The sequence below is a fragment of the Mycteria americana genome, chromosome 3 (genome assembly GCF_035582795.1).
Source record: "Mycteria americana isolate JAX WOST 10 ecotype Jacksonville Zoo and Gardens chromosome 3, USCA_MyAme_1.0, whole genome shotgun sequence".
Classification (NCBI taxonomy): Eukaryota; Metazoa; Chordata; class Aves; order Ciconiiformes; family Ciconiidae; genus Mycteria; species Mycteria americana.
This window is the reverse complement of record NC_134367.1, coordinates 75,894,050-75,909,286: the sequence shown is the minus strand read 5'-3', so window position 1 is coordinate 75,909,286 and position 15,237 is coordinate 75,894,050. Positions and strand designations below refer to the sequence as shown.

General features: G+C 45.3%; 1 non-coding gene across 1 annotated transcript; it reads left to right on the top strand.

The window, feature by feature from the left end:
- The first annotated feature begins 3,445 nt into the window (after positions 1-3,445).
- Positions 3,446-3,528, top strand: TRNAL-UAA (transfer RNA leucine (anticodon UAA)). Its single transcript has one exon. It is a non-coding gene; the product is annotated as a tRNA-Leu (tRNA).
- Positions 3,529-15,237: the final 11,709 nt, after the last annotated feature.

The following is a 15,237-nucleotide window of genomic DNA, read 5'->3' as shown; positions in this document are numbered from 1 at the left end:
TCCTAATATTTGTTGTCACAGTAAATCAAATCTGTTGCATATTGAGATAGACTTACCACAATTTTTTCTATAAAAACCATGGAAAAAGAGTTTCATTCTGAAATTATTCTCTACTGCAAGAAAATATCAAATTTATTCTGGCAGTTCTAAGAGATCTTTATGATTTCATTAGTAGATATGCAAAGCTTACGTTCAAACCTTTAGTCTGATTTGAGGCAGAGGGAAAGAGAGCGAAAGCATGAAGAAAAGGTAATTGTAGACCTTCTCTCCTCACTTAAGGCTGTTGCTGCAAGGAAGAAACTGAGAATTACTGAAATACCAGCTTGAGACCCTTTAAAACTATTTTTAAGTTGCATTGTGACTTAGACGCACTTAAAAAACTACTTCCAGAAAATGAAGAAATCATTCTCTTCCTTGCAAACATATGTTCATTGCTTAATACTATGGGGTTTTTTCTATGCTTCAGTTGTGTAAGAACTCAAATTTTGCCAGCCCATGAACTTGCCTCGTCACAGTTAAACAGACTTTTGAAAAAACGTGATCACACTATAGTTGCGAAGACTCATGCCACACAGGATGAGTGGAAGAAGATGATAAAAGTAGCTTGATAGTATGTTAGCATACTAATAACAGAAGCCGCAGAATGGACATCTTCATGCTCACTAAGGAAAGCTGCTGAATCACTAATGAAAAGTCATTCTGAAAGTCAGCATGACTCCTATGGAGATGTGCGTAGCATATGCTATGGGTTGGGTTTTTTTTCTTCTCTTCCCTCGTGTGGCAAACCCTATAGCTGGGTTTGAGGGGCAAGTAGTTAAAATGTGAGAGGGGCTGCTTTAGCTTTTAGGGTTGCTGTTACTTCGATTTTGTTTCCTGAACGCAGCAGAAGCTTCACAGACACACACCTCCCCCCAGATCTCAGCCGTTTCTGAGGAGGAGAAAGGCGAACTGGCAAGCAGGCACACCTTGCTCCTTCTAAAAATGTAAGAGAGCATTGCATAAATATAAAAGAGCAAAAAAATCCCCTATTACAAAATACAGTGTTTGGTATATAACGGTGAACTTCCTGGATATGTGTAAGAGTCTCCATTTCATCTTATGGGATTTTTTTTTTTTTTGAAACATGGGTTTAATTTTAGAGAAATGGCAGTGGAAGGATTGCTACCTTGAAGTGAGGGACCCAGACTATGGACGCACCTGCACACTTGAGCAGGCATCTCTCTGGCATGTGTCTTGGGAGAAACTTCTTGAAGTAAAGGCATAGCTCTAGTTTAAGACCCATGTATCTTTCTTCTGGAGGCTGAACTGAGTAGCTAAGCTAAACTGCTGCCTTTCTAATCTAACCTACATTAAGGATGTTTTGAATGCATAGCCCAAGTTGTATTTTGTAATTTCTTGAAAACAAAACAGGTTCTCTAGATTTTTGAACCATGGGAGATATTTGGAACTGATTTGAAAAAGGGAAGAGCTACACATGGTTGTGTTTCTATCTCTAGGAAAGTATTGCAGATATGATGAAGGCAGGAAACTATCATTTAATAGACACTGTATGTGGTGATTACAGTTGATCTATTTCCAATGCAATGTGATTTTCACATAGAGCCATGGTATTTGTTTCTTTAATATGTAAGAAGGCAATAGATCTATCTTCTTCCACGGTTCTAGCATATTATATAGCGTCTTTGTAATAGTTGAGCCAAAGCCAGTAACAGCCGGTAGAAGACAGCTCCACTGTCACACCTTACTGTACAGTGCATACATTGTTAGGGCGCAAAGTCTTAACAGGAAAAAGTAACATTTTACTATGTTTCTCAGAAATAATGTTAGACATGAATAGAGAATGAGGTAACCTAACTGATGATACTTCTCTACTCAATACTTTGCTGAAAGGCACAACCCTACTGAATGGGGAGCAATGCTAGCTATGGTATGATGCCCATTTCAAGCAAACGATACAGCACAGTAAGTTCCAGTCAAAGACCTGTTCTTTCATTCATGGGCTCCAGCGTGTGAATAAAATTAAGGAAAAAGAAGGTGCGAGTTTCACATCTGTTCTTCATGTATGTAAAATGTTAACAATTCACTTTTATTGTATGTGGAATTATTTTCCTTCACAAGCATACCTAGTGTACTGGGGGTCTCTGAGCACTAACAGCTGAAGAGGTTAGGCACTACCTGCACCTGCAAATTCAAGGCCCAGACCCCTTCCCGAGGGCCACCTACAACCAGGGTGTCTAACAACCAAGCAGGGTATGTGCTTCTGCTCTGCTTATGGGAGAGACAGATGGCCTCTGCGTGCCTCCTCCAGTTTGCTGGAGGCTGTCTCAGTCCGGCATCCCCAGCCTGTGCCATACCGAGTATTTGTGTCTCATCCCTCGGGGGCAGGCTCAAAGGTGGCAAAGCTTGGTGGGATGGAGGATGTCCATTTTCTCCTCTGGAAAATGGACAGCAAAGGTGTCAAGCGTGGGAGCCGGCGGGGGGAAGGCTGGCGGTGGGGCACTTTTCCTTTCCCCTCCTGATGCGGGGAAGAAGGGGGAGGACCAGGCGCAGGCACTAACTGGGGATATTGCAATAGGTGCTTCCGTAGGGCTGGCACACAGAGGTGATAGGCAAGAAATCTTTCCTCAGCGGTATTTTTCTCCTAAAAGCAGAATTGATAGCTCTGGACTTTGGTTTCTTTTTCCTTCTATTAGCAAGGGAAGATATATTCCAGGTAACAACTGGACAGGAATAAGGAAAGTGTCAGTACACAACACAGGTTTTCCCAAGAGCACCCGTCGGTTGATATTTCACCAGGCAGCATCGCCGGGGGCGGGGGGGGAGGGAAGTTGTTTTCCTTTTTGGTGGTCTGAGCCTTATCGGTGCAACTTCTCCACAGCGATTCCCCCCATGATCCACGCCGGCACCGCAGCTCTCCCCGCCTCACTTCAGCGCGCCCCTAAACCGTGCGGAGCGCGAACAAACCCGCACTTGCTCGGGCGCGGAGCGGCAGCGGACTCCCTCGCCCCCCGCCACCCCCGGACCCGAGGCGGCCTGGCCCCGCGCACCCCCGCCGCCGCCCGCCCTGGCCGCCCGCCCTCTCCCCTCAGGGGCGGGCCGCGCCGGCCCCGCGCACCTCCCCCGCCCCCCCCCTTCCGCTCCGGGCCCGGCGCCCGCCAGCGGCAGGGGAGGGCTGCGTCCCGGCCCGGGGTGGGCGAGGGGCGCGGGCCCCAGGCCGGGGCAAGGCTCCTCATCGGCCCTGCCCGCCCGCCCGTCTCCCGCTGCCGCCGAGAGAGGCCGCCCGCGCGCGTCGCCCTGTGCGCTCTGCGCCCTCCCGCGCTGGGAATAAAGGCGGGAGGGCGCGGCGCGGCGGGGGAGGGGGCGCCCCGCGCCGGCCCGAGGGTCGCGGGCGGGCGGGAGCGCGGCCTTGTATGTAGGAGCGGCTGGGAGCCGTCCCGGTATCTGCACCAGGATGGCCGAGTGGTTAAGGCGTTGGACTTAAGATCCAATGGACGTATGTCCGCGTGGGTTCGAACCCCACTCCTGGTAAGTGCCGTTTTTTTTCCGGAGCCCCGTCACATTGCGGGGAGGGCGCGGCGCCCAGCAGAGGCGACCTCGGCGGCAGCCGGGAGCCGCCGGGCCGCAGCGAGGGGCGGGGAGCGGCGTGGGGGGCGGCGGGCGGCACCCCGCCTGCGGGGCAGCCGCCCGGGTCTCCCGGCGCTTGGCGGCGTGAGCCGGCTCGAGCTGAAGGAAGTGGGCCTGTCCGGCCAACTGGGCTGGGCCGCTGGGCGCTGCTTTAAGCACCATAACTTCAGCTTGAAGTTGCTTTCACAACTTAATTTTGAAGAGGTTTTTTTTTGGGTTTTTTTTTTTTTTTTCGTGTCTTCGCAGGCCGCTCGGGCCTGGGCCTCGGTGGCCCCCGCGGGTGTCACAGCTACCGCAGCCCGTGTGGGGGCGGAGGGCAGGGGGTGGCAGGCGTCCCCGGGGCACTGGGCACTGCACAGCTGCACCGCGAAGGCTCCCGGGCGCTGGGCCGGGGCCAAGGTAAACGGAGGCCGGCGGCCGGTGCAGCCGCTCCCCTCGGCGGGACAAGATGCCGCCCTCTGGGTTTCGTTTCTGTAGTTCACGCTAGTTCTCCACGGAAGTGCCCGGCCAGGGAGCTGCAGCTGGTCTAAGGACACCCGAAAATCGCATCGCAAATAGTCCTCGGAAGGCGCAGCCGTCCCGTTTGGTAGGAAGCGGTAGGACCGTCGCTCTGGGGGCCTGCGGCATGCCGGTAACCGCCAGCTTCGTCGAGCCGAGGTGGTGAGTTTGTTGCTCTAAGGTGTAACTTAGGTATTTTTTGTGTAGATTCCCCCCCCCCCCCAGCTCCAAGCACTTTGAATGCTTTGCAGGCTGTATGACGACCCGTCACAGTGCTTTTGCAGGGTGAAAGTGAGGTAAGTACCGCGTGCGCCAGGGTACGGGATGGGGGTGTAAAGGGTGTGTGCGGGCGTCGAGCCTGCTGAGGAGTCCTTGGCCGACCCCGGAGGGTGGAGGGAAGGCAAACCCCGCTTCTGGGGGAACAGTCCCTGGTGCTGGCTGTACCCTAAACTGTGCCAGGGGTTCAGCTAAAAGCGAAGCAGAAGGCGTGAGCAGGATTTTCAGACTAACCTCCTGGCTTTGTTTTATTTAGCAGGACAGATGTAGCAGTTGTACATGGGGTGGTGTTTAATTTGCTATAGCATGGTTTTGTTGTTTGGTTGTTTGGTTTTTTTTGACAGGGTAGTATCATTGTGTTCTAGTGTATTGAAAGTGCGGGAAGTACAAATCAAGTACAGATGGACACATTTTAAAACATTAGCGTTTGCCAGAGCATCGTGGTTGAATTCTAATACAGGTAAATATAGTTGTTCTTAGCCACCCTGTTCCCGACAATTTGAGCTGAAAAATTATTCTAAACTTTCAGTCCAAATACATCATGTGATGATACTGACTAAATAAAGGATAAACTCTCAAGAGAGAGAGAACAATTCATGGGCCTTCAGCGCAATATGAAATAGAAGGTGAAATATTTCAGGCAGGATATTTTATTACATTCTACATAAGATGATCTGGCATCACAAATGTGGACATGGTATAAACACAGAAATATGATAGTCAAGAGGGAGTTATGGAGAGAAGTGTGGTCTGGTGGTGAATTTCTAGGAACTGGAAGTATGTATATTATCTTTTTTGACTGTTCCCACAGTTAAATTGTGAATGCAAAACATACTGCACTTTCTAGAACTGTTCATTAAAAGGCAGTACTGCCAGGTTAAAATGTTTTATTAAGTATACGTTCATTCCTATTCTTCATTAATGTACAAATTAGTAAAAATGGGTGCGTGTTTGAATGTACATTTTACCTCTAATGTTGTAATGGAAGAACGCTGCCCTTGGAAACCCACATCTTTGCATACAAATTGTGTAATTCTGCTTATGTGCTTATTTACGAGCGTGTTTGTACGTACAATAAATGCTCATGTAGATTTTGTGGATGCAGTGCTGATCTTGATGAAAAGTTGGTCCTAGCTGTGTCAGTTATAGGATGAATTAGTGGCAGCTATTCAGCATTGTGAGAAAGAAAAAAGAAAAGTAAAAATAATCACAGTTTTTACAGAAACAGTAATCACTGACAAAAAAAACCAAAAAAAGCAGTTTTTATGATAAAGCAATATAGAAAACTGGAGTGCTTGGTTCTAAATGCTTCTGTTACAGGCACAGCCCTTTCCTTAAGAGATTTTTTTTGCAGAGAACTTCCCTCAGTCCTTTGGTGAAACTGTTTTCCCTGCTTTTTATAATGGCTTGTTACACCACATGCAGATCTGGAATGGAACAGAAGATTTTTGAACCTTTCCTGCTCTCAAGAAATATCCATAAAATCTACTGGCACCAAGTATGTCCCAACCTCTTCCTACGCTTCTCCATAAAGAAAAGGATAATTTGATGGGGTTATTGGTTTCCATTTTAGGTGAAGTGGCAGGGTGGTGTAATGTGTTTCAGCTCTGGAGCTGACCATGATTTTGATTTAAGACTGTTATCGAGCAGGTATTTTTATTTGTTTGTTTTTAATAGCTTCCTTGTTAAACCCTCATGAATTATTGGCGGTTGCCTTTGCAATTTGACATTCTTAACATGCGCTCATTATACTCTGGCCTTTAGTTCAAACAATATTGCTTTCCATTGGACTCCATTCTGTGGATGAGTTGTTTTTCTGAAAAGGTCGTTATCTGTAGCATCCTTGCCTCATTTGTTGAAGAAATTGGAAAAAGTATAGTGACTAATGCTAGAAACTGGAATAAAAAAAGAGCGTCGTATGCAGACAGTTGAATGCTACCCTGGTAAACCAGGGGTGTTTCTTTTGCCACTGCATATTTGCTGTCTGATGAGAAGCCAGTCAGTTAAAATAGATTTTTCATAAGCAATCACTCGTTTTCATGTTCCTTATTTTGTGGTATCCATCTTGAGAACCTCAGTCTGATTTGCAGAAATGCAGAGCTTTCGCAAACGCAGGTGAAATCAATGTATCACCTGTATTTTAAGCAGTCTCTGAAAAAATTCATATTATGTGTCTCTGAGCAGAGTTATTGGAGATATTTGACATATAATCTTTCCACACCTCAATTTCCCATTGTGTAAAATAGAGGTAATAGAAATACACCATCTGCAAAATGGGCTGCTACGATGTAAATTCATTCTTGTCTGTGAAGAATTCAGATAGACACTTATGTAATCTGGTCATGTTAGACAAGCCCACGAGTAGAATATCAATGAATTTGGAAAATAACATGAAATAAATAAGGTACAGAGCCATACTTTGAGCTGTGAAGACCTTGCAAAGTATTGAACAACTGGTTAGCCAGCAAGCACCGCATGATGTGTGCTGAACAAGGTGGGAGTCTTACAGGAAAACAGCAAGCCATAGTTTAACTCAAAATTGTGTCTCACTTCATAAACAGAAGGGGATCAAACCAATAAGAAGGCAACCTATTGGTGAAATATTATTTAGGTGGTATTTCAGCATAGTTTAATCCTTTTTAAAAACTTTCAGCAGCTGTTTTTTTCAGTTACATTTTAGTGTGTGATGGAAGCGTATCGTTTGTTACTTCAGTTAAACCATTTTTCCATCATTCCCAGTGAGCAATATCTCATATTGAGGAAAAAGATGTAAAAAGGCTCTGAAGTTCTGGGTCTATTGTATGTGAGGTGATCAATAATCCCTCTGATTCTTACTGCAGACTAATTTAAAGTCTGTAAAGTAAGACCAGTCTCTTATGTTAGCATGTAAAGTACTTGGTAATTTTTGAAGTGTTCTTATTTTGGGGTCTGTGTGGTAAAGAAAAGAGGGGTAGACTATTTTCTGGATTCTTGTCATTCTCAGGACGCTTGTTCAAAGGTTACCACTATATAGTATAGACAGTTTATACATGTGTCTTTATACATTTTCAACAGCTGCTGGGCTGTTCATCTGCTGACTGTGTCTGAACTTACCTGCAGTTTCTTACAATCATTTCTGTTGGATTCAATAGCCACAGCAACCAAGTATCATTAGCAATGTTAGCTAATTCTGCCTCCTTCTCCAGGGCATTACAACACACACCCAAACAGATCCTTGCAACATTTTATTGTTTAACTATTTTTCTTGGTTTCGATGAGGAAAAAGAAGAGATTTTCTCTAGGTTAGTTCAATCCAAGCAGCAAGCTCTGGGGAATCACACCATGGTAGTACGGGGAGCTTGGCCACCCTGACCATGGTGTTGATAGAATGGAACAAGGGTCTGCATGTCACTTACTGCAATGCAAAGCCCTGCAATTTACTTAAAGTGCTGATGGAGGTAGGTTTACTCTTATGACTGATAGATGAGCCCTGCAAGTCTTGCCATGGTCACTTTAAAGCATCATCACCCCCCGCGTTACCCTGAGTGTTGTTCTCCCAGACTTAGGATGGGCTAACATAGCCATCGGAAGAGACCAGGTGCCCACCTTCAGCTGCTCCAGTTAGCATCTGGCATTTTAGCTCAAAGCCACCTTCACTGGCAGAGCAACGGGCGGTAGCTTTGCACTAGAGTAAAGGGCTGTGGGCACGCATTCCCTTTGGCCAGTCCTTCTTATCAGGAGCAATATATGCAGGTGGTGACACTTTACATCAGCACAGCATTATTACCAAAGGATGTTTCTGAAAGTGTTAAAAGACTAGTCTGTGCACTAGATTACCTGCAGTTTGGGAACATTTTCCCTTGTGCTGGCTTTGCTGTGGTGGCAGTAGCCTCTGGAAGAAGGACAGAGCAGACAAGTCATAATTTGCACTACAGCAGCAAGGTTCACCAGAGCACCTCCTAAGTGAGGGGCCCTGAATGCCTTAAAATTAAGGCAGCATAATGCAGAACGTTGCAGCTAAGATCTCTGGGATCTTAGGGCAAGGGCTTAAAGAACACTAACATGCATTTTTCTGGGATTTTTTTGGTTGTGTTAAACTTACCTGAATGAATTGATTCTTTCTTCCTGCCAGGGAGGAGCTTTTCTCTGAAGACCATAGAAAATGTGCACACTCTTCTGGAGATGGTGGTCTTAAAAGTGCAATTACAAAAATGCCTTCCTTTCTCTAATGGTTTTAGGAGAAGAGTGCACTTTCCAGACTCCTTCATTTTCCTTGATTGCTGCTTCTCCTTCACCATCTGCCCAACTGTGACCTTTCTGTGTTGGAAGTGCTGCAGGATCTTTCCTTCAGACCTCATCTGCCTCATTTTTAAGTGTTTTCTGAAGTGATTCATGCAATTCTTGGCAAGAGATCACTCTGTGACCATGTGACTTGGTGGATTTATGACACCTGTCTCTTGCTATTTCAGAATGTGTTGCAAACTTTTTCATATGAGAGTGGAATCACTGGTGGGAAGTATGGACTGCATTAATGAGTTCTGTTTTGCAGCTAATACATGTTTAATGATTGATGTGCATATGTATTTTAGTTTCACTTGTCCGGTCTTATATCTCTGTTGCTGTTTTCTGTCACACTCCCACCTTTTGCTTTTTATGTGCATACCAAGAAACAGATCCAGCTGGTCTAGCAGTTAGCTGCTGCCGAAAGAGGCAGAGACACTGTCTTTCCTCTGCCCTGGCTGTACTGCACATTCCCACCACTTCCCTCTTGCATCCCTCAGTCTTTGATTGTCAAGTAATATGTAACAAACAAGCCAATTAATTTCGTGTTACTTGGACCTAAATTAATATCTGAGATTATCTCATTATAAGAATTTTTCTGTGACGAAATGAGGAATTGGAGACAATTTCTTCCATGTTTTGAGCTCCCTAACATAGACAATACAGATTCACTAACTGGTTGTATTAATCACAGAATGGCAGAGGCTGGAAGGCCCCTCTGGAGATTGTTGAGTCCACCCCCCAGCTCAGAGGAGGGTCAGCTTGAGCAGTCAGGTTTTGAATATCTCCAAGGATGAAGACTCCACAACCTCTCTGGGCAACCCATGCCAGTGTTTGCCCACCCTCACAGTAAAAAAAAGGTTTTTTTCTAATGTCTTAACAATAAGTGTTTTCTTGCATTTAAGGTATTTTCTTGTGTTTAAGCTTATCTCAGACTTACAGATCTGTCTGCTTTGTAAATCTTAAATGATTGTATGTTTTCTCTGTGCTTAGATTTTTGTTCCTAAACATCCCGAGATAAAATGAAGGAACTACAAATGCCACAACGCAATGAGGACACTCACTGGATACATGTGTTTGCTGCTGTGCGCATTTTAGAGAGCTCTATTGAGAGAAGAACAAAACCCTTGCAAAGATCTAAGCAGGTGCTTCATTTTAGATACTGAAAGTGATTCTTCGAACTTTTTTTGTCTAAATAAAGACCAAGGGAGTGCAAGATTTTGTTTATAAATATGTACAGTTAGTTTCCTGTAAGAAATGAGCACCTGTGTCTGGCCTTAGCTTATTCAAAGCCAGAGTCCTGTTAGAGCATTACGCATTGGAAGACCATTCGGGTATCACGATTTAAGTTCATGATCTGCAGGTTAGACTACTGTAATTTGATCCCAGTTTTCCTTTAAAATGGTCTGGGAGCTACAGCGTTAACAAATGACATCTGTCTGTTGAGTTGAGGGAAGGTAATGCACTCACCCTCATCCAGTGCTATTGTCTGGCAACCCAATAACTACAGGTAAAAATTCTTATTCCTGTTTTATGTAGGTGTTAGTAGTCTCCGTCCTGAACAATCTTTGCTTTCTGGCTGTGGCTAGTTATTCCTCGTCCTGGATCCAGAGGCTGCCTCTGAATGAGGAATTGGAAAGAGTCAACATAGTTCAGAAATCCCATGTATGTAATGCTTTCCAAATCCTTTTATGACTATATTCAGAACCGAAATAATTGATTTATTTAATTACTACGACTTCTATCTTTTATCATAACATTTTGGATTATTTTTTATTGTTTTGAAGGATGCTTTGCTTTGCTGTGAGAATAGCTGACTTCTTGGCTAAATGTAGTTCTCATTTTTATGTATCTAGCTTAACAGCCATGGTTTCCACAATCTGTATGTTGATAGCACTATGACAATGCAGGGTTATATCTATGCGAGTTAACAAATCCTGTAGTGTTCTGTGACTGAAAACAGACTGAGACATGCCCAACCTGTTGTACTGCATTCATTTGGGTGACCTGCCCCAAAAGTTATTTGACACATCAGTAAAGAAGAAGTACTCAAAGCAACTGGATCCAGTTTTTGTGACGTCTCTGCCTGCCCAGCCCCTTTGAACAAAGTCTTTTTCTGCAAAAAATTATCGGGTAGGATAAGAATTGTATGGTATGAATGCATGAGTCAAATTTCTGTAAGAGGAGAAAGGAGTTAATGCCTCCCAATAGACAGTACAGAGAGACATCATGGATGAGGTAAGGTTTCTGCTCTGTATGAAATTGTTAGGGAGAGAGCTCAGCCATCAACACAAGAAAAAGGACCTGTGTGACAAAGAAGGTAGGGTGACTGTATCCAGCTGAAATATTAACAAACTTGAGTGTTTACGAAATACCAGATAAGAATGGGGTGGGATTGGGCATCTCAGAACTGTCATTAAAATGCTCTAAACAGTTGTTGTGGTTAGAGATTCTTTTCCTATGCCTGTTCCTGTTGCTTTTCTTGGTAAGTTGTCTCAAAGAGGGGTTTAAGCAGAGTTTCAGAGTGCTCCTGTTTTAGGTTGGGCTCTGCCAACCTAAAGAGAATGTGTCAGGAGATCTTAAGGCACATGGTGGTACCCATAGCCCACAAAAGGAGCCTCTGTGGGTCGTTTAGAGCCAGAGTTAGAGACGATGCCTCATATTCACCTGGAAGTCCTTAACAGACTTGTCTCCATAGCCAGAAGTGGGCCTAGATTGTAATGTTAACTATCTCGGAATGTTGATTTATTTTTTTAACAAAAATTATTATACCAAGGTAATCTTAACCGTCAAACTGGGATGTGTGTACTTTGCATTGTACATTGTTTCCTTTTACGTACTGTTTGTCATTAACAGTCTTGGCATGACTGCTTCCCAGGTAGTAAATATATTCTGGCATAATTAAAGCAGTTCTACTTCCCTCACAGGCAAAACCTCAGAGATGGTATCTCTGCAGGGAGAAATTGGAACTGACCGGGAAGTTGCCAACTGCTATTTATCTGTTAACCAGTATGTCAGGTACCATCTTTCTGAATCACCATCCCTGACCACCTCTGTATTAACATTTACAGAGACCTGCTCTGGTCTATAGGTCATTACTGTGGCAATTGTAAAAATTGAGTTACAAAAAATGACTGTATTTTTTCATCTTATTTTTTTAGCTCATTATATATGTTCAGCTAAAAAAAAAAAGGAGTTGGAGAAAGCAATTTGAAGACTTGTGTTTCATCTATGTGAAAATCCATGTAAAACAATGTAACTTAATTAATTCTTAATGAGGTAGCTGACTTCCCTTAGCAAGGTATCCATATGGGATGCGCTTCTGAGGATATACCAGATTAGCTCTGCTGCTGCAGCCAGTGTTTGCGGACATAAATTCATGGATCCTGATCCTGCTGCTGCCATTGTGTAAGCAGATTGTTTATCACTGAAGTTTTGGACAGGCACAGAAGCCTGCTTGTATAATTAAAGTAGCATCTGCACAATAGTTACACACTTAAAATTACTGGGCCTCAGTGTCACCTCCCTCTATTGATCTTTAAACCAGCACAAAATGAGATTGAAAATACAAGCAGTTCAGGCAAAAATTCCATTAAGGCCCGTAAAAAGTACAGGATACTGCGGGGTTTCTAGTGCAAGGGCAGGACTGCAATATTTTTCTTATCTCGCAAGAATGTTGTAAGAGGCGTCTTAATATTACGTGATGTGAAGGGGCATGAATCTATGGAGAAAACAAAATTGTGCATAAGCAGTTAGCCTCTGCAGAAGAAGAGACATAGGTTGTAAACTCCTTGGAAAGCCCTTCTCCCATGCCACCAAATCATTTAAATCACCGAGTATTCTTTGGGGAATATTGGAGCTGCAAAAACTAGCCTGGCCATAACTTTATGTAAGGGATAAATTAAATACAGCTATTAACTCTTGACTGTTTGGAAAATAAAGGCCCAGTTTGCATTAACAAGGTTGAACTGGATGATTTCTTTTGGAAAAACACTTGGATCCTTTTTTCTACGTTTTACAAAAAATTGTGTAATGTTTCAGGTGACTGCTGCATTCTATATTTGAGCCTTTATTTGAAAAAAAATTCAGGGATAGCAAATTCTAGTACAAATATTTGGGGAATGCCTTGTTTATTTCCAGGACAAATATTATTAAATGGATTTGAAAGAGAACCATACAAAGATGAATTTTACCAGTAACAGAAAAACTTTCTAAAAGGAGTGCTTCTCATCAAGCATAACCATACTGCCAAAACAGATGCTATTTAGTGAAATGACTGACCTTAAATCTAGCCATAACAGAAACTTGTATTCCTCAGTTACTCAGATGGACTGTAGATTTAATTTGATGACTTATTTTATTTATGATAAATGCCTTGAGGAGTGAAATAGTATTCCGCGTTGGTTTCTTCTCATGTGTTTTGCTAAGTGGCAGTATCCATTTTATAAGTGGCTACTGAAAATCAAAATGAACCTGGAAAAGAGACTGGCCTGTACCCAGCCTCCCAGTCAGGGCTGGCTGTGACAGCACTGCATTGCTGCGGGGGCAGGATTTTTTTGGGTGATGGCTGTGCAGGGGCAGCCAGGATCCCTTCCTGGGGCCGTAGGGCCTGCAGTGGCCCTGCCGGGCTACGGGGGCTGGGGGTACCTGTGCAAGCCACTGATCCTGGACTGGGTCCTTCAAAGTGGCATCGCAGCGCTTTCCACCTTCTCTTCTTGTACCGTGCTGTGTACACCTAGGAATTGCAGCAGGGAGTTTAGTTCCTTGAATGCAGTAGGGAGGGGGGGAAGAAAAAACAGCAGTGTCTGGGTGAAAACAGGTTGTTTGTGGGAAGGCGGCAGTGTGCTACGCAGGGGGTAGGAGCCCTGAAATACCCACTGCTCTTTGAAAGCCTGATGGAAGTCTCCTGCTGCAGCAGAGCCCAGCCTGTGGGGAAGCAGCGGGTGGGTGGGCAAGTGATGCTCAGCCCCGGGCAAGGGCAGGGCCCACCGCTCCTCCTGGGGTAAGTGGAGATGGGGGCGGGCTGGCCACGGGTGGGAAAGGTCAGGCTCTGAGTGGGCAAACAAATCCATGTCCTGCACCACTTCTGAGAGGGGATCCTTCTCTTCCCCATTGCTCGCTTTACCTTTCAAAGGATTGCTGTATCTCTTCCGATACCTTGTACTAAACCTCAGATTTAGTCTATAGGCGTGGAGACAACTTTTGAAAGGAATGAAGTGGGTTACAGTCAGCAACGCGGCCTTCTCCACAGGTACAACCGATTCCTGCCTGAGAAGGGGAACAGAGCTGAGCGGGCGTGGGCAGGCTGGGTGACGTGCCTGCGTGCTGCAGGAGTTACCTCCGTACGGTTCGATTACTGAATCACGCCCCTGTATCTCTGTTAGGTGGCGGAAGTGTATTTCTGTCAGGGATTTGCATCAGGAAACAAATGCCATGATTTAGCTGCCATGTCTGGGGAGAGCTTTCCAGGCAGGCCTGTGGGAGAGGTAATGATTAAAACCCTGGTGCGCTTTATATCAGCTCCTCATTTTTGGTTTGATCCTGCTCTCGCCAAAGTCAGTGGGAGAACTCACCCATTTAAATGGTGCTTTTCATTGGCATGGCTTGCATTCGTTTTTGTCATGTCGACCTGCCCTTTCTTCTTTGCCCGGAGGCCAGCCGGCTGCTTCTGGTGGACGTCCTCAGGTGCGGGAAGCAGACGGCATGGGAGTTTAAAGGAGCTTCTGACCGTCCAGCAGTTTCGTGGTCAGTCTGGACAGCCCCTGAAAGCTGGGGTCAGGGCAGGCAGGGTCTGGTCATGAGCAGAAAGCACTGCCAAGCTTCCAGCCTTACCGAACAGTTTATGTTTTTTAGTTACTTCATGGGAGAAAGGAGCAGGGTGTGGGAAGGTTATACTGGCAACATCGCCTATGATTTAGGGCTGCGTGGCCACACGTCAGGGGGTCTGAAGGCTGCCTGTGTGTGAAGACTATTGGCACAAGGTCTGGGAATCGTGCAGAGCTTCAGGCATGTCCCGCCTTATGCAGAGCCAGAGAGCAGCCCGAGGGCTACAACAAACCAGTCAGACTCAACTAAAAGTGGAACTATTTATGGCAGGTTGTCTATTTTCTCTTGTGACTCGTGGATGTTGTCTCTTGTTCACCCAGGCTCTGAGCCCTATCGGTTTGCACTTAAATATAGCTTTCCCAGGTTTTCAAATCTGCTGTTTTCCCAGAGGAATGTCTGTTCCTGGCATGTAGCCCTCCTTCTCTTTTATCGTAACGAAAATCATCTCACTCACCGAGCGTTGGTAGCTTCTGGTAGATGACCGGCAGCTTTAAAGATCTCCGACTACCAGACCGCTCCTCTCTGCCTTCAGATCGAGGGCGTTGTGGTTCCTTTGATCCTACCCTTTCTGATGTCCTGCGCCTCCCGTTTCTTCATCACAGCCCTTGCCGTGATCCTGAAACGCCTTGCCAAGTAGAGCGCGATGGAGGAGGTTTGCCTTGCTTGCCGTCTGAGGCAGGCGGTACCGGGAGTCGCAGGAGCAAGTGCATGCAGAAAGGGCGGTGTTGCGGCGTGCGACGCCCGCGTGTATCC